At 35.8% G+C, this 27,611-nt stretch overlaps 1 long non-coding RNA gene across 1 annotated transcript in view; it reads right to left on the minus strand.

Annotated features, from left to right (window-relative positions):
• Nucleotides 1-242: 242 nt before the first annotated feature.
• Nucleotides 243-27,611, minus strand: part of LOC102167771 (uncharacterized protein C1orf185 homolog) — a 46,743-nt gene continuing 19,374 nt past the window's right edge. Inside the window, exons 4-5 of the long non-coding RNA XR_014808369.1 lie at nucleotides 3,380-3,416; nucleotides 243-2,211 (exon numbers count right to left, since the gene is read on the minus strand). This is a non-coding gene — a long non-coding RNA (uncharacterized protein C1orf185 homolog). The remainder of the gene's footprint in view (nucleotides 2,212-3,379; nucleotides 3,417-27,611) is intronic.

Genomic DNA, 27,611 nt, shown 5'->3' on the forward strand with positions numbered 1-27,611 from the left:
CCCTGTAAGAACTAGGATCAGGAAATGATGCAAAAATGAAGATACTCTGCTATTGCTATTGCTATGAATAATAAACTGTCCTTTGTCACTGACCTAAGAGACATGAAACTGTTGCAAGTTAACTTGTCAGCTGGTACAGATGGTGAAAAATCCTTCACAGTTCTTGAAAATAAGATTATTTTAGACTTGTAATTTCACATGTAATACTCATTAGGCTTTTCAAAGAGAACAACAAATATACCTATGATACAAAGTAACATTTTAATAAACAAGTAAATGTATTAGGTTGTGAAAATTATCAATTTATTATATCACTACAGTGTAAAAATTACTTTAAGTGTGAAGATCTCTTCTCATTTATAATGACTACGAATTTGGTTAGGATGCCTCAGTTATAGCACAAGAAACAAATTCTTGTTTTATACAGAAAGCATAATTTAAAAATTACAAGGATACTTTACCAAAGCTAAGGAAAAAAGTTAAAAACAGGCCTTGAGAATGATGGCCAGTAAAAGAAGTCAAATCTTCTTAGCTCAAGCCAAAAAGGGAATTTATAGTTAGGATACAAGTGTGCCTTACTAAGCAAGAGCAGGATTCATGGAATAAGGGAATGTAGCACTGTGAGAAAGCCAAGAATCACATTCTCCTGACCTCTTATATCTTTTCTTCACTTTGTAAATATTTCACTGCTCTCTCTCACTGCAGATTTGCTGTTTTTTTCTTCCTAAACCACAAGGTTGGACATGGCAGCCCTATAGCACATATATACACCATGTGTAAGTTTCTGGGCCAAGGCTCCAATAAGCACTACAGCAGCAACCCAGACTGCAGCAGTGACAATACAGCGTAGAGGTTTTGCTATTAATTGCAGCGTGCCTGCCCCCTTAAGGATTTCTAAGAAAAAAAAAAAAAAAGAAAGAAAATTATTTTCTGGATTCTTCACAGTGTTCCAGGGTCCCCTAGAGGTGCAAAATTATACTGCTTACAAAAATCATGACATGTATACATGTATGTGTAACTGGGTCGCCATGCTGTATAGTAGAAAATTGACAGAACACTAAACCAGCTGTAATGGAAAAAAAATTAAAATCATTATATAAAAAAAATAAAAAGAAAAGAAAAAAAATCATGACATAAAAAGATTTAAATGGTGGAATTCCTGTTGTTGCTCAGTGGAAACAAAACCAACTAGTATCCATGAGGATGTGGGTTCGATCCCTGGCCTCACTCAGTGAGTTAAGAATCCAGCACTGCTGTGAGCTGTGGTATAGGTCACAGATACAGTTCGGATCCTGAGTTGCTGTGGAGTAGGCTGGTGGCTGTAGCTCTGATTCAACCCCTAGCGTGGGAACTTCTATATGCTGCACCTGTAGCCCAAATAGATAGATAGATAGATAGATAGATAGATAGATAGATAGATAGATAGATAAAGATTTAAATGGTGATTTATTTAAAATTCAGCAGCGGTGATGGAAGTATTCTACCCAGCCTTACCCACATTGAAATAAAACTAAAAATATCTAAAGTATAAAGAAATGCTGTGAATGTTTTACTAAAAATGTATTTGTGCTGAAGATTTCTTAAATTATTTCTTCTATGTGTTGAAATACATTTGTATTATTTACTATGTCCTTTGATATTGCTCTAGTTCTTATAATTTCATTTCTAGAAATAATCGGCAAGGTAAGTAGAACCACTCTATCATAAAGAACAAGAAAAGCAATATTAGTATGGGCATGTTAAGAGACTCGGAAGTTGGTAATTCAGTTTTAACTTTACATGATTTCAGAGTACACAAAGTTTCAAAAGAAAAAAGTCATTCAATATTATGTTGAAGGTTTTGTATTTCAACCTCTGTATTTCTTCGTGTAAATATTTCCTTAATGCTGCCATCTTTCTGATCATCATAAAGTGTCATATTTAGTACATTTCCAGTACATTCTTCTAGTGGAATGGTTGATAAGTATGAAAATACTTTTTCCATTAGAGGCTCCCCGAGAAAAGGCACTGGAGGACTCTTTTTTGCTAGAGGATCATCAGAAAACCAGTCATCAGCTACTTCTATACTTTGGCTGTAATAAGAATCAGATGGCAATGTTGATAAGCTTAAGGTAACACTGCTGGGATTTGTTGCCGAGCTAGTCTCTGAGGGATCACAAATGACCTTTTTTGTTGCAAGGCAGAATTCATCTTTAGAGTGATCTTTAATTGCTGTAAAAAATTAGATTTACTATGAATATTACATATTCACAAGCAAAATCTTAATTATAAGAATAATGTTACTTTTTAAAATTCAAACTCTGTTAATGGTTTTAATGAACATGATGATGCTAGAGTGAAAATTCTGAGTTACTATCATCATCTGTACATGTAACTGGGAATCAGAAACATTTTCATGATAATCAAGAGTATAAAAGTCTATTCTAAATAAAGTCAACTTGTTTTAATAGGAGAAAATTCTAAACAGGCTAGAAATCTCAGTTCTGGAATGTCCCTTAAAATCAGAAATGGTGGGTAGGTTCTTAAATAGCTAAATATTATCTTATTTTTCAAAACTATATTTTAAAATAATGCCTTCTTAAGCAGGTAGATTACAAAATGTTTGATCCACAATGGAAAGGGCCTGAGTTCACTTTATACCAAGTAATGACCAACATTGTGCCTTACAATTTACAGAGCAGTTCGATATACTTCCAGATCTCATTTATCCTCTCAGTTATTCTTTGAGGTAGTTATTAGCTCCACTTCACAAAAGCTAAGACTGAGACTTAGAGATCTGACCCACCAAAATCAGATACGAAGTGGACCTCAATATAGAACTGTGTTACCCTAAGTCTCAGCTTCTCTCATTACATTATTTATGCTCCACAGTTGGTAAATAAAAAATGTTAAGTTTTGGAAAATATCACATTTATACATTATAAAATATTTTTATAATATTTTACATATTATTTTTTTATATTACTATATAACATTTATTTTAAAGTTGTCTAAAATACTTTGTTACATTTTATATTTGGCATTTCTACAATTATGTAGGAGGGTAATATTTTGAGGTAATAGGTCAATATGCAAAGGTTACAAAACCCTCATGTATGTCTTTTGAGTCTCCATCATTACTACATGGCATTGACTATGATATCTCTGGGTATACATATGAAAAAAAAATTAATAGTTCACATTTTAACTTGATAGGACACTGCAAGGTTCATTTTCTTAAAAAAATGCCCATTCATATACCAATAAATCAAAGTTTCCCTTGAATTTTTTTATGGTTTTAAAAAATATTTAGATAACATTTAGGATAGTCTCTTGATTCTTTAAGATATGAATTGCTAGAAGCTGATTATGATTTCTTTTAATAAATTGAGAAAAATACCTTTTATACGTGCTGTTTCCTTTCTTCTTTGCTCCTCCTACACAAAAAAATGTTATTTATGTTTTAAAAATGAATAGTTTTAAAACAATTTCTTTCATATATTTGATATATACCTATATAAGAATAACAATACATTTTTAACATCATACTGAATTTTTGATAGAATCCTGTTTTTTCCCATGATATAAATTTATTTCACCAAAATATATTTACAGGAAAGAAAATGTGTTGAGCTATCATCTGAGAAGAATGTGAATTGGTTCAAGAAGGCAGTCTCCAGGATAGGGAATGAAAGGGTGAAATAAAGTTCAACAGGATTATTTCTCTCCATCCTCACTAACTTAAGTCTCTTGGTTAGAACTAGAGAGGGCTTAAAAAAGTGATTATAATTCCTAGACTTACTTATTCTATTAACTAACAACAACAACAAAGTGAATTCTGGCTGAAGGCTTTTATAAAAATGCAGCTATTCTTTTGAAGCAAATAAAATATTTGATCAAACAATACATTCCAGATGTGTTCTGGGTAGCACAGTGGTGTAGCTGCTCTCAAACCCAGGGCATCAGAATCACCTGGTGTGCTTATTAAATGCTGATTCAGTGGGGTGTAGGAGTCTGCTTTGTAACACACTCCACAAGTGGTTCTGATTCAGTTCAGCTTTTCCTTAGATCACTAGATAAACAATGGGCTAGTGCACGGCGTGTTTGGTATGCCGTGAGTGAAGATGAAGCTGGAGAAGTAATAAGACTGTCTTCTATGTTCTGGGGGAACAGTGTTAGCACACTATGCTGATCTTCATTGTCCTAGTAGTCCAAAAGGCTTGTTAGGATAGAAATATACATAAGGTGTTCATATATGTAGGATAACACATAAGCACGTTCACACAACCTACTTTACTTTTCAGTCATTTTCACCTTTTATTAATATAAATGCCAGTATAGGCTCCTTGATTTACCTTGCCTGGACTTAGGACCAATTGAATTTGTGACTCCTGAATAAACAGAACATTGCTTCTCAGATTTTCATGTGTGTTTATCTATGTTTTACCTGGGGGAACTTGTTAAAATGTAGATTCTAACTCAGTAGGTCTGTGGTAGGGTCTGAAATTCTGCATTTCTAACTCACCTTGGCTCCCAGGTGATGCTGATATTGTTGGTCTGAGGGCCACAGATTGATTAAAACTCTAGGCAACGAAGGGAATGACAAAATGGGCATTCTTACATATTGCTACATATAAATACGTAAAATTTTTCTGGAGGGCAATTTAACAAATCCACTTTCAGAAATTTATTATTTTATTTTATTTTATTTTTTTGCCCTTCTTTTAGGGCCACATGTGCGGCATATGGAGGTTCCCAGGCTAGGGGTCAAATCAGAGCTACAGCTACTGGCCTACACCACAGCCACAGCAATGCAGGATCTGCACCTGCGACCTACACCACAGATCATGGCAACACTGGATCCCCGATCCACTGAGCAAGGCCATGGATTGAACCTGCATCCTCATGGACACTAGTCAGATTCATTTCTGCAGTTACACAACAGGAACTCTGCACTTTTAGAAATTTATTATGCCAGGTAAATAATTTTGGGTTTGTGTAAATATTCAGCTACCAGAATGTTCATCATCCTAACACTGTTTAGCATTTTTTAAATCTACAATTTAAAATTCTAAGAGTAAGGAAATAGTTAAATATGTTATACATAGATAGTAATACAATGAGTATTCTTTCAGAAAAGATGCTATAGTATCAGAAATAAGGACTCAAAAAATGATGGGGACATAAAAAGACAGAGGAATAATATTGAACAAGTGGATCACTGGTTAAATTTAGGAAATTTTGAGCATCAAAATAATGATAGTAATGGATTATAATCTGCTGAATAAAATAGAAATCATTGAATCTATATTGATAATAAATAAATAAAATGAGGAAGGAGGGAAAGTTTCTTCCTTACAGTAGAAAGCCAAATGTCAAATATGGATGAGATTGGTAGAATTAGAAAATCCTCATTTTGGAGTTCCCATTGTGGCACAGTGGAAACGAATCCAACTAGGAACCACGAGGTTATGGGTTCAATCCCTGGCCTCTCTCAGTGGGTTAAGGATCTGGCGGTGTGAGCTATGGTGTAGGTCACAGATGTGGCTGGGATCCTGCATTGCTGTGGCCGGGGTGTAGGCCGGCAGCTGTAGCTCCGATTGGAACCCAAGCCTGGCAACCTCCGTATGCCCTGAAAAAAAAAAAAAAGAAGAAGAAGAAAGAAAGAAAAAAAAAGAAAATCTTCATTTTGTTACAGTTTTGTAAAGATTAGATCAAGCAACAATATATAGATAGTAAGTAGAGTTTGATGAGAGAAGGATATTTAAATGTTTTCAAAGTGTTATCACACAGATCGTTTATTAATTGCAAGAGTACAAACAGAAATAATACAGTGAGGGAAGAACAGACATCACCTTGATTGTGTGAACAAATAAAATCAGTAGTAAAGAGCAGATGTACAGTGCATGCTTTCAGATGTGATAAACTAAATCTGCCATAAGGAAAAGCCACATTAGGAACATTCTATGATTTATAAAATAATTGGCTTATGGAGTTCCCGTCGTGGCGCAGTGGTTAACGAATCCGACTAGGAACCATGAGGTTGCGGGTTCGGTCCCTGCCCTTGCTCAGTGGGTTAACGATCCGGCGTTGCTGTGAGCTGTGGTGTTAGGTTGCAGATGCGGCTCAGATCCCGCGTTGCTGTGGCTCTGGCGTAGGCCGGTGGCTCCAGCTCCGATTCGACCCCTAGCCTGGGAACCTCCACATGCCGCGGGTGCGGCCCAAGAAATAGTAACAACAACAACAAAAAAATTGGCTTATATTCTTCAAAAATGTCAGTATCATTCAAGGACAAATAAAGAACATTTTAAGCTATTTTAAACTAAATAATTATGAAAACAAAACATTAAAGTTGTGGGATGCAACAAAAGTGCTTAGGGGAAAATTTAAATATTAAATGTTTATACTATAAAAGAATAAAAATCTAAGAATGATAAAATGTAAAACTCCAGGCAAGACTGATTTAGAAAACAGAAATATAATCAGGAATAAAAAGAGTGCCACCACTAAGATTCTATAGATTTTAGAAAGATAATAAGAGGAAACGATTTAAAACTTTCTGCTAATAAATTTAACAACTAGATAAAATGGATAAATTCACTGAAAAAGACTTCTAAAGCATACAAAGTAGAACATTTAAATAGTCACATATTTATTAAAAGGGCTAAATTCACAGGAAAAAATATTCTCTTGAAGAATTCTACAACACAAAATTTTTTCAGAATGTAGAAGAACAGGAAACATCTCTCAACTGCTTTGTGACCAGAATTACTGTGATATTGAAACCTAATAAAATATTACAAGATAAGAAAATTACAAAATAATATCCCTCAACATAGATGCAAAAATTAAAATATACTATTAAATCGAATCCAGTGGAGTTTATTCCAGGAATATATGGTTGGTTTAACACTTGAAATTCATGTAATTCATATTAAGAAAATAAAAGAAAAAACCCTCGTGAACAATTTCAAAAGACGCAGAAAAAGCAAAATTCAGTAAAACTTTGTGGCAAAACAAACTAAAAAACAACCAGAAAAACCTCTCAATAAACTAGAAATGAAGGGAATGTCCTCAATCTGACAATATGCTATTAAAATCCTAAAGCTAACCTCCTATTTAATGATGAAGAGTTGATGTATTCTCTCAAGATCATAATATAAAAGGGTAGCTGCTCTCACTACCTGTATTTATCATTATACTGGAAGTCTTACCAGATATAATAAGATGAAAAAATAAAATAAAAGCATAAAGATTGGAAAAGATATAAAACTGACATTTTTCACAGATGACATAATTGTGTATGAAGAAACCTTTTGCGGTCCTCAAAAAAACTCCTAGAATAAATACATTTATTTATAAAGATCACAGAACACAGGTCAATTGTAATAAAGATGGCAATTCACTACAAACTAATCTACAGTTGTTATTCTCATAATGATCTCAACAAGATTATTTCTAGCTAGAGATAAGTTTACTTTAAAATTTATAGACACTCACAAGAAGAGGAAAACATAAAACAATGTTGAAAAAGAATGAAATTAGAGAAATTATGCTGTTTAATTTTATACTTTACTATATAGCCAGAGTGTGGCAGAGATAGACACATAGGTCAATGAAAGAAGAGAAGCAGAATCCAGAAAGAGACTCATATATATGCTGAACAGATTTTTTGACAAAAGCTGCAAAAGAAATTCAATGGAAGAGTATAGTCTTTTTAATAAATAATGCTGGAACAATTAGACATCAATACCCCCAAAACAAATTTGATTTAAACCGTAAAAAAATAACTAAAAATGGATCAAAGGTAGGAACATGCAAAGTAAAATGGTAATATCCAAAACAATCTTGAAAAAAAAAGTGGAGAACTTTCCTAATATCAAAACTTACTACAAACTACAGTATTGAGAGAGTGGTATTGGTATAAGGATGGATATGTAGATCAACAGAAGAGAACTGAAATTCCACGAACAAATGCTCTTATTTACAATCACTTGATTTTTGATAAGGGTGATAAGACAATTTGATGGGAAAAGAACAGTCTTTTCAACAAATGGTGTTGGGACAACTAGACATATACACAAATATATGAAGCTGGACCCATACCACAAACCATATTAAAAAAAAAACTAGCTCAAAATGGACCATTTATATATAAGAGCTAAAACTATTAAACAGAATAAAACATATGCATACTTATTTATTTATTTATTTATATCTGTGGAAAGCTTTATTTGTGCCATATATTTCAGATATGTGAGATCATGTTATTTGTCTCTTTCTGACTTACTTAGTATGAGAGTCTCTAGTTCCATCCACATTGCTGCAAATGGCATTACCTCGTTCTTTTTTATGGCTGAGTAGTATTCCATTGCGTATATATACCACATTTTCCTAATCCATTCATCTGTCGATGGGATATTGAGGTTGTTTCCGTGTCTTGGCTATTGTGAATAGTGCTGCAATGAGCATATGAGTGCATGTATCTTTTTCAAGGAAAGTTTTGTCCAGATATGTGCCCAAGAGTGGGATTGCTGGGTCATATGGTAGTTCTATTATTTATCTTTTTAGGGCCACACCCATGGCAAATATAAGTTCCCAGGCTAGGGGTTGAATTGGAGCTGCAGCTTCTGGCCTATGCCACAGCCACAGCAACACCAGATCAGAGCCATGTCTGCAATCTACACCACAGCTCACAGTAATGCCAGACCCTTAACCCACTGAAGGCCAGGGATCAAACCTGGGTCCTCATGGTTACTAATCAGTTTCGTTACTGCTGAGCCACAACAGAAACTCCCATTTTTTTAAATTAATTTTATTACATTTATAGTTGTACAACAATCATCAAACCAAATTTTATAGCATTTCCATCCAAACCCTCAGTGCATCCTCCACCCCCCAAACTGTCTCATTTGGAAACCGTAAGTTTTTCAAAGTCTGTGAGTCAGTATCTGTTCTGCAAAGAAGTTCAATCTGTCCTTTTTTCAGATTCCACATGTAAGTGATAGCATTTGATGTTGGTGTCTCATTGTCTGATTGACCTCACTTAGCATGATAATTTCTAGGTTCATCCATGTTGCTGCAGATGCTGATATTTCATTCCTTTTAATGGCTGAGTAATATTCCGTTGTGTATATGTACCACATCTTCTTGATCACTCCTCTGTCAACGGACATTTAGGTTGTTTCCATGTCTTGGCTATTGGCTATTGTATATAGTGCTGCAATGAACACTGGAGTACATGTTTCTTTTCAAGTCATGTTTTTCTCTGGATAGGTGCCCAGGAGTGGGATTGCTGGATCAAATGGTAATTCTTGTCTTTTCTGAGGCATCTCCATACTGTTTTCCACAGTGGTCCATTTTTATATTTAATTAAAGTGTAGTTGATTTACAATGTTGTGCCAGTTTCTGCTGTAGAGCATAGTGACCCAGTCATGTGTGTGTGTGTGTGTGTGTGTGTGTGTGTGTGTGTGTGTGTGTGTGTGTGTGTGTGTGTTTACAAAGACATATACATTCTTTTTCTCATATTATCTTCCATCATGGTCTATTCCAAGAGTGGATATAACTCCCTGTGCTGTAGAGTAGGATCTCATTGCTTATCCATTCTAAACGTTAATAGTTTGCATCTACTAACCCCAAATTCCCAGTCCACCCCACTCCCTCCTCCTTCCCCCTTGGCAACAAGAAGTCTGTTTTCCATGTTTATGAATGTTTCTGTTCTGTAGATAGGTATGTTTGTGCCGTATTTTAGATTCCACATAAGTGATATCATATGATATTTATCTTTCTCTTTCTGACTTCACTTTCTATGAGAATCTCTAGCTGCATGCCCATTTTTTGATTGGGTTGTTCGGGGTTTTTTTTTGCCGTTGTTGAGTTGTATGAGTTGTTTTCTACATTTTGGAGATTAAGCCTTTATCGGGTGCATAGTTTGCCAAGATTTTCTCCCATTCTGTGTGTTGTCTTTTCATTTTTTTGTTTATGGTTTCTTTTGCTGTGCAAAAGCTTTTGAGATTAATTAGGTCCCACTGGTTTATTTCTGTCTTTATTGTCATTATTCTTGGAGGTGGATCAAACAAAATATTGCTGCAATTTATGTCAAAGAATGTTCTGCCAGTGTTTTCCCCTAGGAGTTTTATAGTATCTGGCCTTACATTTAGGTCTTTAATCCATTTTGAGTTAATTTTTGTGTATGGTGTTAGAGAATGTTCTAATTTCTTTATTTTACATGTAGATTTCCAGCTGTCCAGTTTGAGTTTGGGAGTGTTCCCTTCCTCTGCAAATACTGGAAGAGTTTCAAAAGGAGTTAACTCTTCCATGAATGTTTGACAGAATTTGCCTGTGAAGCCATTAGGTCCCGGACTTGTTTTTTGGAAGTTTTGCAATCACAGTTTCAATTTCAGTACTTGTGATTAGTCTATTCATATTTTGTTTCATCCTGGTTCAGTCTTGAAAGAGTGTATTTTTGTAAGAATCTGTCCATTTCTTCTAGGCTGTCCATTTTATTAACATATATTTGCTTATAGTAGTCACTTATGATCCTTTGTACTTCTATAGTGACAGTTCTGCTTTTTCATTTCTAATTTTATTTAAAACCTTTTTTTTTCTTGATGAGTCTAGCTAAACATTTATTTTTTTATTTTTTATATTTTTGAGGAACCAATTTTTGGTCTCATTGATCTTCTCTATTGTTTTCTTGGTCTCTTTTATTTATGCTCTGATCTTTATGATTTCTTTCCTTCTACTAATTTTGGGCAGTGTCTGTTCTTCCCCTTTTAGTTGTTTAGGTGTAAGGTTAGGATATTTGAGATTTTTCTTGTTTACTGAAATAAGCTTACATTGCTCTAGACTTCCCTCTCAGAACTGCCTTTGCTATATTCTATAGATTTGGGATTTTGTTATGTTCAATGTCATTTTCTCCTAATATCTTTCAATTTCCCTTTTTATTTCTTCACTGTTCCACTGGTTGTTTAGTAGCATATTGTTTAGTTTCCAGGAGTTTCTGGGGGTTTTGCTATTTACTTCTTGTAGCTGATTTCTAGTCTCATAGCGTTGTGGTTGGAGAAAATGCCTGATATAATTTCAATTTTTAAAAATTTACCGAGGTTTGATCTGTGGCCCAAGAAGTGATCTATCCTGGAGAATGTTGCATGCACTTGAGTTGAATGTATATTCTGCTGCTTTGGAATGGAATGTTCTGTAAATATCAATTAAGTCTATCCAGCCTAGCATGTCATTTAAGGCCTATGTTCCTTTTTCAATTTTCCGTCTGGATGATATGTTCATTGAGATAAGTGGAGCGTTAAAGTCCCCCACTATTACTAAATTACTGCTGATTTCTCCTTTTATGGCTGTTAGCAGTTGCCTTATATATTGTGGTGTTCCTATGTAGGGTGTATGTGTATATACAATTGTCATATCTTCTTCTTGGATTGCCCGTTTGACCATCATGTAGTGTCTTTGTCTCTTGTGACCTTTATTTTAAAGTCTATTTTGCCCGATAAGAGTATTGCTACTCCAGCTTTCCTTTGATTTCCATTTGCGTGTAATACCTTCTTCCTTCCCCTTTCTTATAATCAACATATATATGGGTCTTGTTTTGTACCCATTAGGCCAGTCTATGTTTTTTGGTTGCAGCGTTTAATCCATTTACGTTCACTGTAATTATGGATATATATGTACTTATTGCCAATTTCTTAATGTTTTGGATTTATTTTAGATCTTTTTTCTTTTTCTTTTTTTTTTTTTTGTCTTTTTGCTATTTCTTGGGCCTCTCTCACGGCATATGGAGGTTCCCAGGCTAGGGGTCGAATCGGAGCTATAGCTGCCAGCCCACGCCAGAGCCACAGCAACACAGGATCCGAGCCACGTCTGCGACCTACACCACAGCTCACAGCAACGCCAGATCATTAACCCACTGAGCAAGGGCAGGGATCGAACCCGCAACCTCATCGTTCCTAGCCAGATTCATTAACTACTGAGCCACGACGGGAACTCCTAGATCTTTTTTCTTTGCTGCTTTTGTTCTCTTTCTTGATGTGTTGACTATATTTAGTGTTGTATTTGGTTTTCTCTTTTTTTATGGTCTGTCTAATGCAGTTTTTTGGTTTTTGGTTCTTATTAGATTAAAAAAGTTTTTTTATTACAGTTGATTTACAATGTTCTGTCAATTTCTGCTATAAAGCAAAGTGACTCAGTACATACATATACATTCTTTTTTATATTATCTTCCGACATGTTCTATCACAAGATTTTATATAGTAATCTGAATATGTACAGAATTGTTTTAGTTGATCTCTTAACTTCAAGTGCATTTTCAATGTTCTGCATTTGTTCTCTTCTCATGCTTGCTAGTTTTGATATATGTGTCAAAGGGTGATTTCTTACTTTTTTTTTTTTTTGGTATTTTTAGGGCCACACCTGTGGCATACAGAGGTTCCCAGGCTAGAAGTCAAATCTGAGCTGTAGCCGCTGGCCTAATGCCACAACCATGGCAATGCCAGATCTATGACCTACACCACAGCTCACAGCAATGCTATAGTGTTAACCCACTGAGTGGTGCCAGGGATTGAACCCACATCTTCATGGATACTAGTTGGGTTAGTTACCACTTAGCCACAATGGGAATGCCTCATTTGTAATTTTCTTGTTTCTAATTGTGGCCTTTTCTTTTCTGTCTAGAGAAGTTCCTTTAGTAGCTGTTGTAAACCTAGTTTGGAGGTCCTGAATTCTCTTAGCTTATACTCGTCTGAAAAGTTTTTGATCTCTCCAATCTCTCCATCAAATCTTTTTTTTTTTTTTTTGTCTTTTGGTTTTTTTAGGACCACCCCCCCACACACACGGCATATGGAGGTTCCCAGGCTAGGGGTTGAATCGGAGCTGTAGCTGCCAGCCTACACCACAGCCACAGCAACACAGGATATGAGCCCCGTCTGTGACCTACACCACAGCTCAGGGCAATGCCAGATCCTTAACCTACGGAGTGAGGCCAGGGATCAAACCTGCATGCTCATGGATGCTAGTTGCGTTTGTCAATCACTGAGCCATGACGGGAACTCCATCCATCAAATCTGAGTGAGATCCTTGCTGGTTAGAACATGCTTGGTTCTAATGTTCCTCCCCTTCATCACCTTAAATATATCTTGCCATTATTCTAGCTTGCAGAATTTCTGCCGAAAAATCAGCTGTTATTCTTATGAGGAGTTTCCTTGTATGTTATTTATTGCCTTCCCCTTGTGGCTAGAACTTTTTTTCAGTTTGATGAGTATGTTTCTTGCTATTTTTCCTTGTGTTTATCCTGTATGGTATTCTCTGTGCTTCCTCGACTTTAGTGAGTGCTTCCTTTTCCATATTAGGGAAGTTTTCAGCTATAATCTCTTCAAATATTTCCTCTGGTCCTCTTTTCTCCTCTGGAACCCCTATGATGTGAAAATTTTTATGTTTAATGTTGTCCCAGAGGACTCCTAGACTATTGATTCTTTTATTTTTTCTTTATTCTTTTCTGTGGCAGTGATTTCACCACTGTCTTCCACCTCACTCACTTGTTCTTCTACCTCCATTATCCTGCTATTGATTCCTTCTAATGTATTTTTAATTTTAGATATTGTGCTATTCATCTTAGTGTGCTTATTCTTCAAATCTTCTAGCTCTTTGTTATACATTTCTTGTAACCTCTCAATCTATGCCTCCAATATTTTTCTGATATCTTTGATCATCTTTACTATTATCACTCTGAATTCTTTTTCAGGTAGATTGCCTATCTCCTCTTCATTTAATGGCTTTTGTGTGTTTTCATCTTTGTCTGAAAGCTATTTTTTTGTCATCTCACATTGTCTAACTTTCTATGTTTATTGTCTCCTTGAGAGTAGGTGTGTAGATGCAGAAGCTGGTGCCCAGTACATGTGGTGGTGCCTCACATTTATCCAGAGCATGTGATGGGAGCAGGAGTATCACACTACCTCTCCTTGAGCCAGATAGCTGTGAGGGATGGGGTCCATGAGGGAGGCAGTGGTTCACAGTTTATGGGACTGCTCTTGTCGTGGAGGTGGGGGGTTGCAGCAGCTCCATGACCCCTCCCACTTCCAGGCAGCCATCAGGATCATTTCCTGCAGGCTACAATGTCATCAGCTGCTCTTGCTGTCCCTCCCTTTGCCAGGGAGGCTTTCAGGACTGTTCTCTGTAGCCTCAGGGTTGGATGCTCTTCCCATGGACCCTCCCTTTGCTAGGCAGCTTGTGGAAATGGTCTCTGTATTCCCAAGGGTGGGGGCTGCCCCCGAGTTGTTGCTAGGCAGCAGCTTCTCAGGCTATGGATCCTGGAGCTGGAGCAGGTGGTGTCCTACTGCCTTAGAGCGCATGCAGGGAACAAGGTTGTAGTGGTGGATCCCAACCCTTCCCTCTAGCACCTCCAAACAATGGTACCTGGCCTCCAAGCCCATCTGGGTTTTCTCAGCTTACACCCTCAAATGTAATCACCTTAGACTCTAGTCCCTCTAGGCTGTTTCTGCACAGCCAACTCCAGTTTTTTCCCCTACGGTCAACCCTAGCTCTCTTGAGTCTGATCTCCAAAGCCCAAGTTTCAGTTTCTAACCCCTGCCATTCCAGTGGACAGTGGGGAAGTGCAGGGCAGTAGCACTGACTGTGGAGAACTCTTTCTGTTTTAATTGCTTCAAACCAAATGCTGTATTCTCCTCAAAGACTCTAAAGTTCTTCCTCTGTTCCAGCAGATCTTGCTGGTAGGGGTACTTCCCAGTGAGTAGGAGCTTTTATTCTTTCCAGCTCCCTCCTAGGGGTGTAGGTCCCATCCTGCTTCCTTTCTCTTTTTCTCTCTCTTTTCCATTTTTCTTTTGTCCTACTCAGTTTCATGAAGATTTTCTAGCACTCTCAGAATTCTGAGGTCTTTTGTCAGCATTCAGCAAATTTTCTGTGCAAATTGTTCTACATGTGGTATTTTTTCGATGTATTTGTGGGAGTAGGAGAGCTTCATGTCCTACTTCTCCATCATCTTCTCCAAGGATAAAAATTTTAAATTTATTTTTATTCAAATATAGTTGATTTACAATGTTAATTTCTTATGTACAGCAAAGTGATTCAGTTATATATATTTAATATATGCAATATATATTCTTTTTCATATTTTCTCCATCTCTCCTTCTCCTCTCCCCTTTTGGCAACCACAGTCTATTCTCTACGTCTGTGAGTCTGTTTCTGTTTCATAATTGGTTCATTTATGCCATATTTCAGATTCTGCATGTAAGTGCTATCATATGATATTTGTCTTTCTCTTTCTGACTTACTTAATAAGATAATTTGTAGGTCCATCCATGTTGCTGCAAATGCTATTATTGCATTCTTTTTTATGGCTGAGCAGTATTCTTGTGTGTGTGTGTGTGTGTGTATGTGTGTGTGTGTGTACACAGGTTTTTCCCCAAAACAATAAAACAGCACATGGCATAGTAATTTATTTATTTCTGGTCACACCCATGGCATGTGGAAGTTCCCAGGGCAGGGATCGAACCCATGCCACAGCTGTGACTTGAGCCACTGCAGTGACAACAGTGAATCCTCAACTCTGTGCCACAAGGGAAGTCCACAGCACAGTAATTTAGCACATAATATAAACTGATATATTCAATCAATAATGCTGAAAATGGTTGAGTCTTAACGTTGGGATTCCTCAAAAACTTACACTCTTAAGGTTATCAAAGTTATCAACAAAACAACAAAAGGATTTACCTCAGAAAAGTCTTAGCGTGAGAGAAACTATGACTCCTAGAAACTGGAAATCTTTTACAACAGAAATAATTGACTTGCCTTTCTATAACTGAGCTACGGCAGATAGGCTCAAGCTCATTTTAATTTTAAGTAACACTGCTATAATTCCTAGCTTGAGAAAGCGTTTTCTAAAGTTAAGATTAATGTTGCAGCTTTCACCACAGGGTATATACACCACATGTTCTTTATCCATTTATCTGTTGATGGACATCATTTAGGTTGTTTCCATGTCTTGGCTATTGTAAATAGTGCTGTTCTGAACATATGTGTGCATGTATCTTTTTGAACTCTGGTTTTGCTGGATATATGCCCAGCAGAGGGACTGCTGGATCACAGAGCAACTCTTTTTTTTTTTTTTTTTTTTTTTTTAAGAATCCCCATGCTATTTTACATAGTGGCTGCACCAACTTACATTTCCATCAACAGTGTAGGACGGTTGCTGTTTCTCCACACCTTCTCCAGCATTTGTTATTTGTAGACTTTTTTTTTTTCTTATGACTACACCCTCAGCATATGGAAGGTCCTGGGCCAGGGACTGAATATGAACTACGGCTGTGACCTATGCCACAGCTGTAGCAATGCCAGATCCTTTAACCCACTGTGCTGGGCCAGGGATTGAACCTGTGCCTCTGCAGTAACCCAAGCTGCTGCAGCTGGATTCTTAACTCACTATATACCATAGCAGGAACTCTGTAGACTTTTTAATGCTGGCCATTCTGACTGGTGTGAGGTAGAACCTCACTATAGTTTTGATTTGCATTTCTCTAATAATTAGTGATGTCAAGCATCTTTTCATGTGCATAGGCATAAATCTTGACAACTTCAGTTTAGGGAATGATTATAGCTATGACACCAAAGATACAAGCAACAACAACAAAAAATGGATAAATTGGACTTTTGAAAATTAAAAACTTTCATTCTTCAAACACCACCATAAGAAAGTGAAAAGACAACTCATAAAATGGGAGAAAATTTTTACAAATCATACATCTGATATAGAATTTGTATTGAGAGTATATAAAAAACTCTTACAACCTGAAATCCCCATGTGGTGCAGCAGAAACAAAATTGACTAGGAATCATGAAGTTCCAGGTTTGACTGTTGGCCTCGCTCAGTGGGTTAAGGATCTGGCACTGCCGTGAGCTGTGATATAGGTAGCACACATTTTGCATCCTGCATTGCTGGGGCTGGGGCGTAGGCCAGCAGCTGTAGCTCTGATTCGACCCCTAGCCTGGGAAGCTCCACATGCCACAAGTGCAGCCGTAAAAAGAAAAACAAACAAACAAACAAACAAACAAAAAAACCCCAAAAGAAACAAAACTCAATAACCCAAATGGAAAAAAAAAAAAACGGACAAAGCTTCTGAATAGATATTTCTCTAAAGAAGATATACAAATATCCAATGTGCACATTAAATGGTTTTCAACATCATTAGGCTTTAATGAAATGCAACTCAAAACATGGTGAGATAAAACTTGATGCCCACTAAAATAACGATAATAAAGAAAAGACAGGAAATAAATGTTAACGAGGATATGACATATTAGAACCTTCATACACTGCCTTTGGGGTTATAAAATGGTACAGGCACTTTGGAAAACAGTCTGGCAGTTGTCCAAAGACTAAACATAGAGTTCCCATAAGACAAAGCTTTTCCATTCCTATGTATATACTCAAGAGAAATGAAAACATTATATACACGCAAAAACTTGTATATATGAATGTTCATAGCACCATTATTCATAACAGTCAAGAAATGGAGGAGTTCCAATTGTGGAACAGTGGGTTAAGAAGCCAACTAGTATCCATGAGGACACAGGTTCAATCCCTGGCCTCATTCAGTGGGTTAAGGATCCAGTGTTGCCATGAGCTGTGGTTGCAGATGCGGATAGGAGCTGGAGTTGCTGCAGCTGTGGTGTAGGTTGACAGGTGCAGCTCAAATTCGACCCCTAGCCTGGGAACTTCCAAATGCTGCAGGTGCATCCCTCAAAAGGAATAAAAGAAGTGGAAACAACCCAAATGCCCTTCAGCCAATAAATGTATAAACAAAACGTTATATATCAATTCAATGGAATATTTTCAGCCATAGAAAAATAAAACAATGTTACTGATAAATGAAGTAACACAGATGGACCCTGAATACATTATGCTAAATGAAAGGTGGAAGATTCAAGAGACCATACGTTGTATATTTCTACTGGTATATGCACACTGTGTTATATGGAATGACTGGCCAACGGGGACCTGCTGTATAATATGGGGAACTCTACCTAATATTCTGTGATAATCGATATGGGAAAAGAATATGAGAAAGAATGGATGTGTGTATACGTATAAATGAATCACTTTGTTGTACAGCAGAAATTACCATAACATTGTAAATCAACTATACTTCAACAAAACTTTTTTAAAAAATGAAAAAAAAAATGAATCATGGATTTACATATAAAATGCAAAACTACAAAACTTTTAGAAAAAAAAATAAAGAAAATCTTTGGGGAAAAAGTAATGTCCAAAACTCTACTTAAAAGAGACACATGCACCTGCATGTTCACTGCAGCACTGTTCACAATAGCCAGGACATGGAAACAACCCAAATGTCCATCAACAGAGGATTGGATCCGGAAGATGTGGTATATATACAAATGGAATACTACTCGGCCATAAAAAAGAACGACGTAATGCCATTTGCAGCAACATGGATGGAACTAGAGAATCTCATACTGAGTGAAATGAGCCAGAAAGACAAAGACAAAACACCATATGATATCACTTATAACTGGAATCTGATATCCAGCACAAATGAACATCTCCACAGAAAAGAAAATCATGGATTTGGAGAAAAGACGTGTGGCTGCCTGATGGGAGAGGGAGGGAGTGGGAGGGATTGGGAGCTTGAGGTTATCAGATACAACTTAGAATAGATTTACAAGGAGATCCTGCTGAGTAGCATTGAGAACTTTGTCTAGATACTCATGTTGCAACAGAACAAAGGGTGGGGAAAAAATGTAAATGTAATGTATACATGTAAGGATAACTTGATCCCCTTGCTGTACAGTGGGAAAATAAAAAAAAAACATTAAAAAAAAGAAATGTCAAGAATAGACAAATCTATAGATACAGAAAGTAGATTAGTGGTTGTCTTGGCTTGGAGGGTTGTGGAAAAACGGAGGGCAGTGGTTGCTAAGGGTATTGGGTTTCTTTTGGAAGTGATACAAGTGTTGTAAAGTGATTATGAAAATGGTTCTACAACTCTGTGAATACCTAAAGAAAAAACGCACTGAATTATATACTTTAAAAGGGCAAATTGCATGGTTTGTGAATCATAACTCAATAAAGCTAGTATACATAAAACAACCTAAAACTAAGAAACTTTTAGAAAAGAACGTAGAAGCAAATCCTTGTGACCTTGGGTTAGGTTAAGAGTTCTTGGACATGACACTAAAAGCATGATCCAAAAAGGAGAAATGGATAAACTGGTCTTTACCAAAATTAAAAACGTATACTTTGCAAAACTGTCTATTGAGAGGATGAAAGCACAAGTCATCAAATGGGAGAAAATATTTGTAAATCATATGTCTGACAGAAAGATTTGTATAGAGAATATACAAATAACACTCTAAATTACATAGAAAGATAATCCACTTAGAAAATGCATAAAAGACTTGAACAGACTCTTTACCAAAGAAGTTATATCAATGGCAAATATGAAAAGCTGTTCAACATCACTACCTATTAAAGAAATGCAAATTAAATTAGTAAACATATTTTGAATGGCTAAAATTTAAAATACTGCTAAGACCAAATAGTAATGAGGATGTGGAAACATGATTCTCTTATAAATTACTGGTGGGTATGTAATATAGTACAATCTGGAAATTAATCTGGTAGTTTCTTTAAAAATTAAACATGCCACAAAACCCACTAACTGCATTTCTGGGCATTTATTCTAGAGAAATTAAAACTAACATTTATAGAAAAGCTCATACACAAATGTTCATGGTATCATTTGTAATAGCCTGTAATTGGAAACAACCCAAACATTCCTCAATTGATGAAGGGTTAAACAAATTGTGGTATATCCACATGATATTATACTACTCAGCAATAAAAAAGTTAAAAAACTACTGATACATGCAGTGATTTGGAGCAATCTCAAGGGTATTATGCCTAGTGAAGAAAAGCCAATCTCAAAAGGCCACATGCTATATGATTCGATTTACATAACATTCCAGAAATGATGAAATTATAGCGATGGAGAACAGGTCAGTGGTTTCTAGGGGTTAGGGAAAAGGAGGAAGGGAGTGAACATGAGGGAGATCCTTTATGGTGATGGAACAATTCTGTATGTTGATTGTGGCAGTGGTCATGCAAATCTGCACATATGATGTCACAGAATTATGTACAGGGACAACAACAAGTGAGTACATGAAAAAACTGGTAAACTTTGAGTAACATTTATAGTCTAAATTTTCTGGTTTTGATAATGTATATTTATAACAAAGTATAAAGTGTACTTTTCATAAACTATACTTATGAAATATATTATTGAGTGACGTGAGTGATGGGTATACAGGGCATATTTGTAAATTTTTGGTAACTTTTTGATCTGTAATTCATAATAATGTAAAATAAATCCATTGTATTTATATTTACTAACAACAAACAACCAGGAAATAAAAATTTTAAATCAATACTATTTAACCATAGCATTAAAATACCTATAAATAAATATAAAACAAATGTGAAGGACTTCTATACTGAAAACCATGAACTAAACTAAAAGAACACTTAGCTGCATGCAAAGCAATAAAATTAGAACACACCCTCACACCATGCACAAAAATAAACTCAAAATGGCTGAAAGACTTAAATATAAGACAGGACACCATCAAACTCCTGGGAGAGAACATAGGCAAAACACTCTCTGACATCAACATCATGAATATTTTCTCAGGTCAGTCTCCCAAAGCAATAGAAATAAGAGCAGAAATAAACCCATGGGACCTCATCAAACTGAAAAGCTTTTGCACAGCAAAGGAAACCCAAAAGAAAACAAAAAGACAACTTACAGAATGGGAGAAAATAGTTTCAAACCATGCAACAGACAAGGGCTTAATCTCTAGAATATATAAGCAACTTATACAACCCAACAGCAAAAAAGCCAATCAATCAATGGAAAAAATGGGCAAAAGACCCGAATAGACTGTTCTCCGAGGAAGATGTACAGATGGCCAGCAAACACATGAGAAAATGCTCAACATCACTGATCATAAGAGAAATGCAAATCAAAACTACCATGAGATACCACCTCACACCAGTCAGAATGGCCATCATTAGTAAGTCCACAAATAACAAGTGCTGGAGGGGCTGTGGAGAAAAGGGAACCCTCCTGCACTGTTGGTGGGAATGTAAACTGGTACAGCCACTATGGAGAACAGTTTGGAGATACCTTAGAAATCTATACATAGAACTTCCATATGACCCCACAATCCCACTCTTGGGCATATATCCGGACAAAACTCTACTTAAAAGAGACACATGCACCCGCATGTTCACTGTAGCACTATTCACAATAGCCAGGACATGGGAACAACCCAAATGTCCATCGACAGAGGATTGGATTCGGAAGATGTGGTATATATACACAATGGAATACTACTCAGCCATAAAAAAGAATGACATAATGCCATTTGCAGCAACATGGATGGAACTAGAGAATCTCATACTGAGTGAAATGAGCCAGAAAGACAAAGACAAATACCATATGATATCACTTATAACTGGAATCTAATATCCAGCACAAATGAACATCTCCTCAGAAAAGAAAATCATGGACTTGGAGAATAGACGTGTGGCTGCCAGATGGGAGTGGGAGGGATTGGGAGCTTGGGGTTATCAGATACAACTTAGAATAGATTTACAAGGAGATCCTGCTGAGTAGCATTGAGAACTATGTCTATATTCTCATATTGCAACAGAATAAAGGGTAGGGGGAAAAGTGTATACATGTAAGGATAACTTGATCCCCATGCTGTACAGTGGGAAAAAAAAGAATACTATATACAGAAAAGAATGAAGTAAATACTAGGTTCCAATATGAATTCATTAAGAACAAACCATGGTATGTAGTGTAATTTCTTTTTTCCCAATAAAATAAGAGAATGCCATAAAAAAGAACACAAATAAATTAAAGAAGTCAATAAAAGTAGAGTAATATTATCCTCATAGATTGGAAGAATCATTGTTAAGATATCCCTTCTCCCTAAAATGACTTATAGATTCAATGCCAGTCCAATACAAATCCAAGCAGGCCTTTTAGAAGAACTAAATAAGCTGCTTTCTAAATTATACTGAGGCATTCTGGTTATGGCACAGGAGAATCGGATCTGACTAGTATCCACGAGGGCAGAGGTTCAATCCCCGACCTCACTCAGTGGGTTGGGGATCCAGCGTTGCTGTGAGCTATTATAGGATGACAGCGGTTGCTCTGATTCCATCCCCTTGCTTGGGAACATCCATATGCCATGGCTACAGCCCTAAAAATCAAAAATTAAATAAATAAATAATAAATTATATGGAAAAATAAAGCATCTAGAATAGCCAAAATATTCTTGAACAAAGAAGAATAAAGCTGGAGGACTTACACCATACATGCTTCCTTAACTATAAGGCTACAGTAATTAAGACAGTGTAGCATTATTTAAGGACAAATAGTTCACTAAAAAGAGTACAGAATTCAACAAATAAACCAACCACATGTACAGTAGATTGATTTTTCTAAGTGACTAATTAGTTCAATGGGGAAAGAAAGTCTCTTTTACAAAATTTTCTGGAGCAACTGGATATCATCATGGAAAGTAATGAACCTTGACCTTTATTACCTCACAGACCTAAACATAAAACCCAATATCATATAGCAAATATAAAAGAAAATATAGAATATCTTTTCTTTTTTTTTTCTTTTTTGTCTTTTTGCCTTTTTCTAGGGCTGCTCCTTCAGCATATGGACATTCCCAGGCTAGGGATCTAATTGGAGCTGTAGCCACCGGCTTACGCCACAGCCACAGCAACACAGGATCCGAGCTGCGTCTGCAACCTACACCACAGCTCATGGCAATGCAGGCTCCTTAACCCACTGAGCAAGGCCAGGGGTTGAACCCACAACCTCGTGGTTCCTAGTCGGATTTGTTAACCACTGAGCCATGACGGAAACTCCTAGAGTATCTTTACAAAATTAGGAAGATAAATATTTGTTACATAGGATACACATTTCTTTTAAAGTTTCTTTTAAAAGAAAAAAACCATAGACTGGTCTTTATAAACATTAAAACTTTCTGCCTACAAACTGATACCATTATAAAAATTAACAGACAAGCCACAGTCTGGAAAAAATCATTCACAATATATATATCTTACAATAGACTGATATCCAAATTGTATCAATAACTCCTACATGTCATTTATTTAAAAAACAAACAAAACAAAACCAATAACTCAATTTTAAAAATGAGCAAAAACTTGAGCAAGTAGGCCACAAAAATATTAGGCACATAGAATTCCCAGGTGACCTAGAGGTTAAGGATTCAGTTTTGTCACTGCTGAGGACTGGGTTTGATCCCTGGCCTGGGAACTTCCACATGCCACAGCCATAGCCAAAAAAATAAATAAATAAATTTTTAAAATTTAAAGATTTTTTAAAAATTAAAAGAATTTACAAACTGGCCAAGCAAAGCATGAAAAGGTGCTCAACATCATTAGTTATCAGAAAAATGTAAATTAAAAGCATATTGAAATGTCACTTCACACACATTAGAATGGCTAAAATAAAAAACACTTGTAACATGAAATGCTGACAAGGATGTGGAGCAACTAGAACACTCACTTATTGTTGATAAGAGGGAAATAAATTATAAGCAGTTTTCTTTTCTTTTTTCTTTTTTTGTCTTTTTGCCTTTTTTTTTCCAGGGCCACTCCTACAGCATATGGAGGTTCCCAGGTTAGGGGTTGAATCGGAGCTGCAGCCACCAGCCTACACCAGAGTCACAGCAACGCTGGATCCGAGCCGCCTCTGCAACCTACACCACAGCTCACGGCAACGCCGGATCCTTAACCCACTGAGCAAGGCCAGGGATCGAACCTGAAATCTCATGGTTCCTAGTCAGATTTGTTAACCACTGCGCCACGACGGGAACTCCATAGTAGTTTCTTATAAAGATACACATACATTTATTCAAGCCCCACCAATTCCATAGTCAGTTATCTTTTCCAAGAAAAATGAAAATATATATTTACTAAAAGTACATAAATCAATTCATACTAATTAAAAACTGAACAAATGTCCATCAATAAAACAATGTTTATATACATAAACATGTTATTGTATATTCATAAAATGGAACACTACTTACTGCAAGAAAGAACACAGTTTCTAACACATAAGGTAACATGAGTGAATCCCTCAAAATTGTATTAAGTGAAAACCATATGTGAAAGATACATATTACATGATTTTATTTGGATAAAATCTAGGAACAGATAAAAATTAAACTTTGTTGACAGAAATCAGAAAGCGCTTACGTGGAACGGTTAGAGAAACTAGAAGGGGACATGAGGGAACTTATTCAGATCATAAAAATATATACATATATTTTTTGTCTTTTTGCTTTTCTAGGGCTGCACCCGTGGCATGTGGAGGTTCCCAGGCTAGGGGTCTAATCAGAGCTGTAGCCGCCGGCCTACGCCAGAGTCACAGCAACGTGGGATCCGAGCCACGTCTGCGACCTACACCACAAATCACAGCAACGCCAGATCCTCAACTCACTGAGCAGGGCCAGGGATCAAACCCGCAACCTCATGGTTCCCAGTCGGACTCTTTAACCACTGTGCCACGATGGAAACTCCCATAAAAACATTCTGATTCTTGTTTGGGCGTTGTTGAAAAATACACTTGTCAGCATGCAGTGAGTGGAACATCTAAGGTCTTGCATTCCATTGTAGGTAATTAAACACCAATATTTTAAAAACCACTTCAGTGGTATTCTTTCCCCAAATCCATATACCCAGTATAAAAACAAGAAAAACATAAGATAAATCCAAATTGAGGAAACACTTTACAAAATACATGACCAGTACTCCTTAAAACTGTAAAAGCTCTGAGGCAAAACATGGAAAGTCTGAGATACAGTGACAGAGCAGAAGAAATTCTGGATTAGGACTTGAAGGAGCAAAAGTAAATTCAAGTAAAAACTGGAGAAACCCAAATAGAGTCTGGAGGTTGGTTAATAACGATGTACCAATGTTGGTTTCCTGGTTTTGACAAATGGGTCATGGTAAGCAGACGTTTAACACAGGGGTAAAATAAGTCAAGTTCAAGAGAACTCTGTGCTGTATTACCTTTGGAACTGTCCTCTAAATCTGTTATTCCAAAGCAATTTACTTAAAATCATATCATAAAAGCATAAACATATACAATTTCCTGTAATAAAGGTTAGTATAAGATGTGCAAGTCTTTTATAAAGTAATTATGAAGTTTCACTGAAAGATATTAAAGATAACGTAAAAACAGAGAAACACTATGCTTATAGATTAGAAAACTTAATATTATAAAGAATTCGTTTTTACCCACTTGATCTAAAATTGCACTGCAGTTCCCTTCAAAATTCCAAAAGAATTTCAATAAATGCTACTAGGCAGCTGGGCAAACATATGGGGAAAAAGTTAAATTGGACTGCTATTTATACCAAACACAGAAATCAATTCTAGACAGACTAAAGATCTATACAGTCAAAACTATAAAACTCTTAGAAGACAACATAGAAGAGTATCGTTATGACTTTAGAGTAGGGAAGAAAAATGTAATAAAAGGAAGGGCTAAGAAATTAGTTTACATTGAAAATTAAAGAATTTTTTTGTTCATCAGAACACAAGATAAAATAGTGAAAACAAAATCGGAAACAGACTCACAGACACAGAAAACAAACTTATGGTTACCAAAGGGTAATTTATGGTTAACAAAGAGGAGGGATAAATAGGAGTATGGGATTAAAAGATACATATCACTACATATATATAAAATAGATAAACAACAAGGATTTACTTAATAGCATAGGAAACTATATTCAGTATCTTCTAATAACCTGCAATGGAAAAGAATTTGAAAAATAATACATATTATATATATATATATATATATATATATATATATATATATAAATGCTGAATCACTTTGTGTGTGTGTGTGTGTATATATATATAGATATATATATGCTTTGCTATACACCTGAAATACAATATTGGAAGTCAACTATACTTCAATTTAAAAAGAACAGTGAAAACAAAAGCCACAAAATTGATGAAGATATCAAAATTAACATAACTGAAAAAATATTATGTATCCATATAAATAACTTTTAAAGTTTAGTAATATAAAGACAAAGTAATAGAAAAAGCGGTAAAAGTTTTTTAATAAATCTTATTGGAGTATAGTTGATTTACAAAGCTGTGTTAGTTTCAGGTATAGAGCAAGATAAATCAGTTTATATATATAAACTACACATATATATATACAAACTATGTGTATACATATATATATAAACTGTGTGTGCATATACACACGCACACACACACACACATATATATATATCCCTTCCTCCATTCTTTTTAAAGAGGTAAAAGATGTGAATAGACATTTTACCAAGAGAAAACCATAATGGCCAATGAACTTTAGAAAAGACGATCACCTCATATTTTAGCAGGAAAATACAAATCAAAACTATAGTGAGATATCAAGAGAATGAGAAGACAAGCCACAAACTGGATAAAAGTGTTTGCAAAAGACATATCTAATAAAACACTAGTATTTAAAATATAAAAGAACTCTTAAACTACAACAATATGAAAACAAACAACCCAATTTTAAAAATGGGCAAAAGAGCTGAACCTCACTAAAAAAAGATACATACAGATGGTACATAAACATATGAAAAGATATTCAGCATCATGCATCATTAGGGAGATGAAAAATTAAACCAACAAAATACTACTATACACCTATTATAATGGCAAAATTCCAAAACACTGACAACACCAAGTGCTGGTGAGGATGTAGAGAAATAGGAACTCTTACTCATTGCTGGTGTGAATGCAAAACGGTACAGCCACTTTGGCAAACAGTTTGGCAGTTTCTTACAAAACTAAATCTCTCTTACCATTCAATCCAGCAATCATGTTCCTTGGTAGTTACCCAAATGAGCTGAAAATATGTCCACACAAAAACCTGCACATGAATATTTATAGCTGCTTAATTCATAATTGCCAAAACCTGGAAGCAACCAAGATGTCCTTCAGTGAGTGAATAAATAAATTGAGGTAGATAAATACAATGGAATATTATTCAGTGCCAAAATAAATACGCTATCAAGCTTTGAAAAGACAGGGAAATCTAAATGAGTATTAATAAGAGAAAGAAGCCTAAAAAGGCAACATGCCTTATTATTCCAACTATATAAGGCAGAACTATGGAAAGAGTTAAATGATAACTGGTTGGGAAGGATGAATAGTCATGAAACTAAAAGATTTTTAGAATAGTAAAACTATTGTATATGATACTATAATGCAACTCTCTGTCTCTGTCTCTCTGTCTGTCCCTGTGTGTGTATGTGTCTGTCTGTCTCCACATATATGTCCAAAACCATAGAATATAGGATTCAAAGGTGAATCCTAATGTAAACACTGGACTTTGGGTGATGATGTGTCAATGTTGGTTCAACAGTTGTAACAAATGTACCACTCTGGTGTAGGATGTTGATAGTGGTACTTATGTGGGGGCAAGGGATATGTGAGAACTCTATGCTTTCTT

The sequence above is a fragment of the Sus scrofa genome, chromosome 6 (genome assembly GCF_054392235.1).
Source record: "Sus scrofa isolate SSC_HxYL_T2T_F1_AM1 chromosome 6, Sscrofa_HxYL_maternal_Yorkshire_Landrace_v2.0, whole genome shotgun sequence".
NCBI classification, from domain to species: domain Eukaryota; kingdom Metazoa; phylum Chordata; class Mammalia; order Artiodactyla; family Suidae; genus Sus; species Sus scrofa.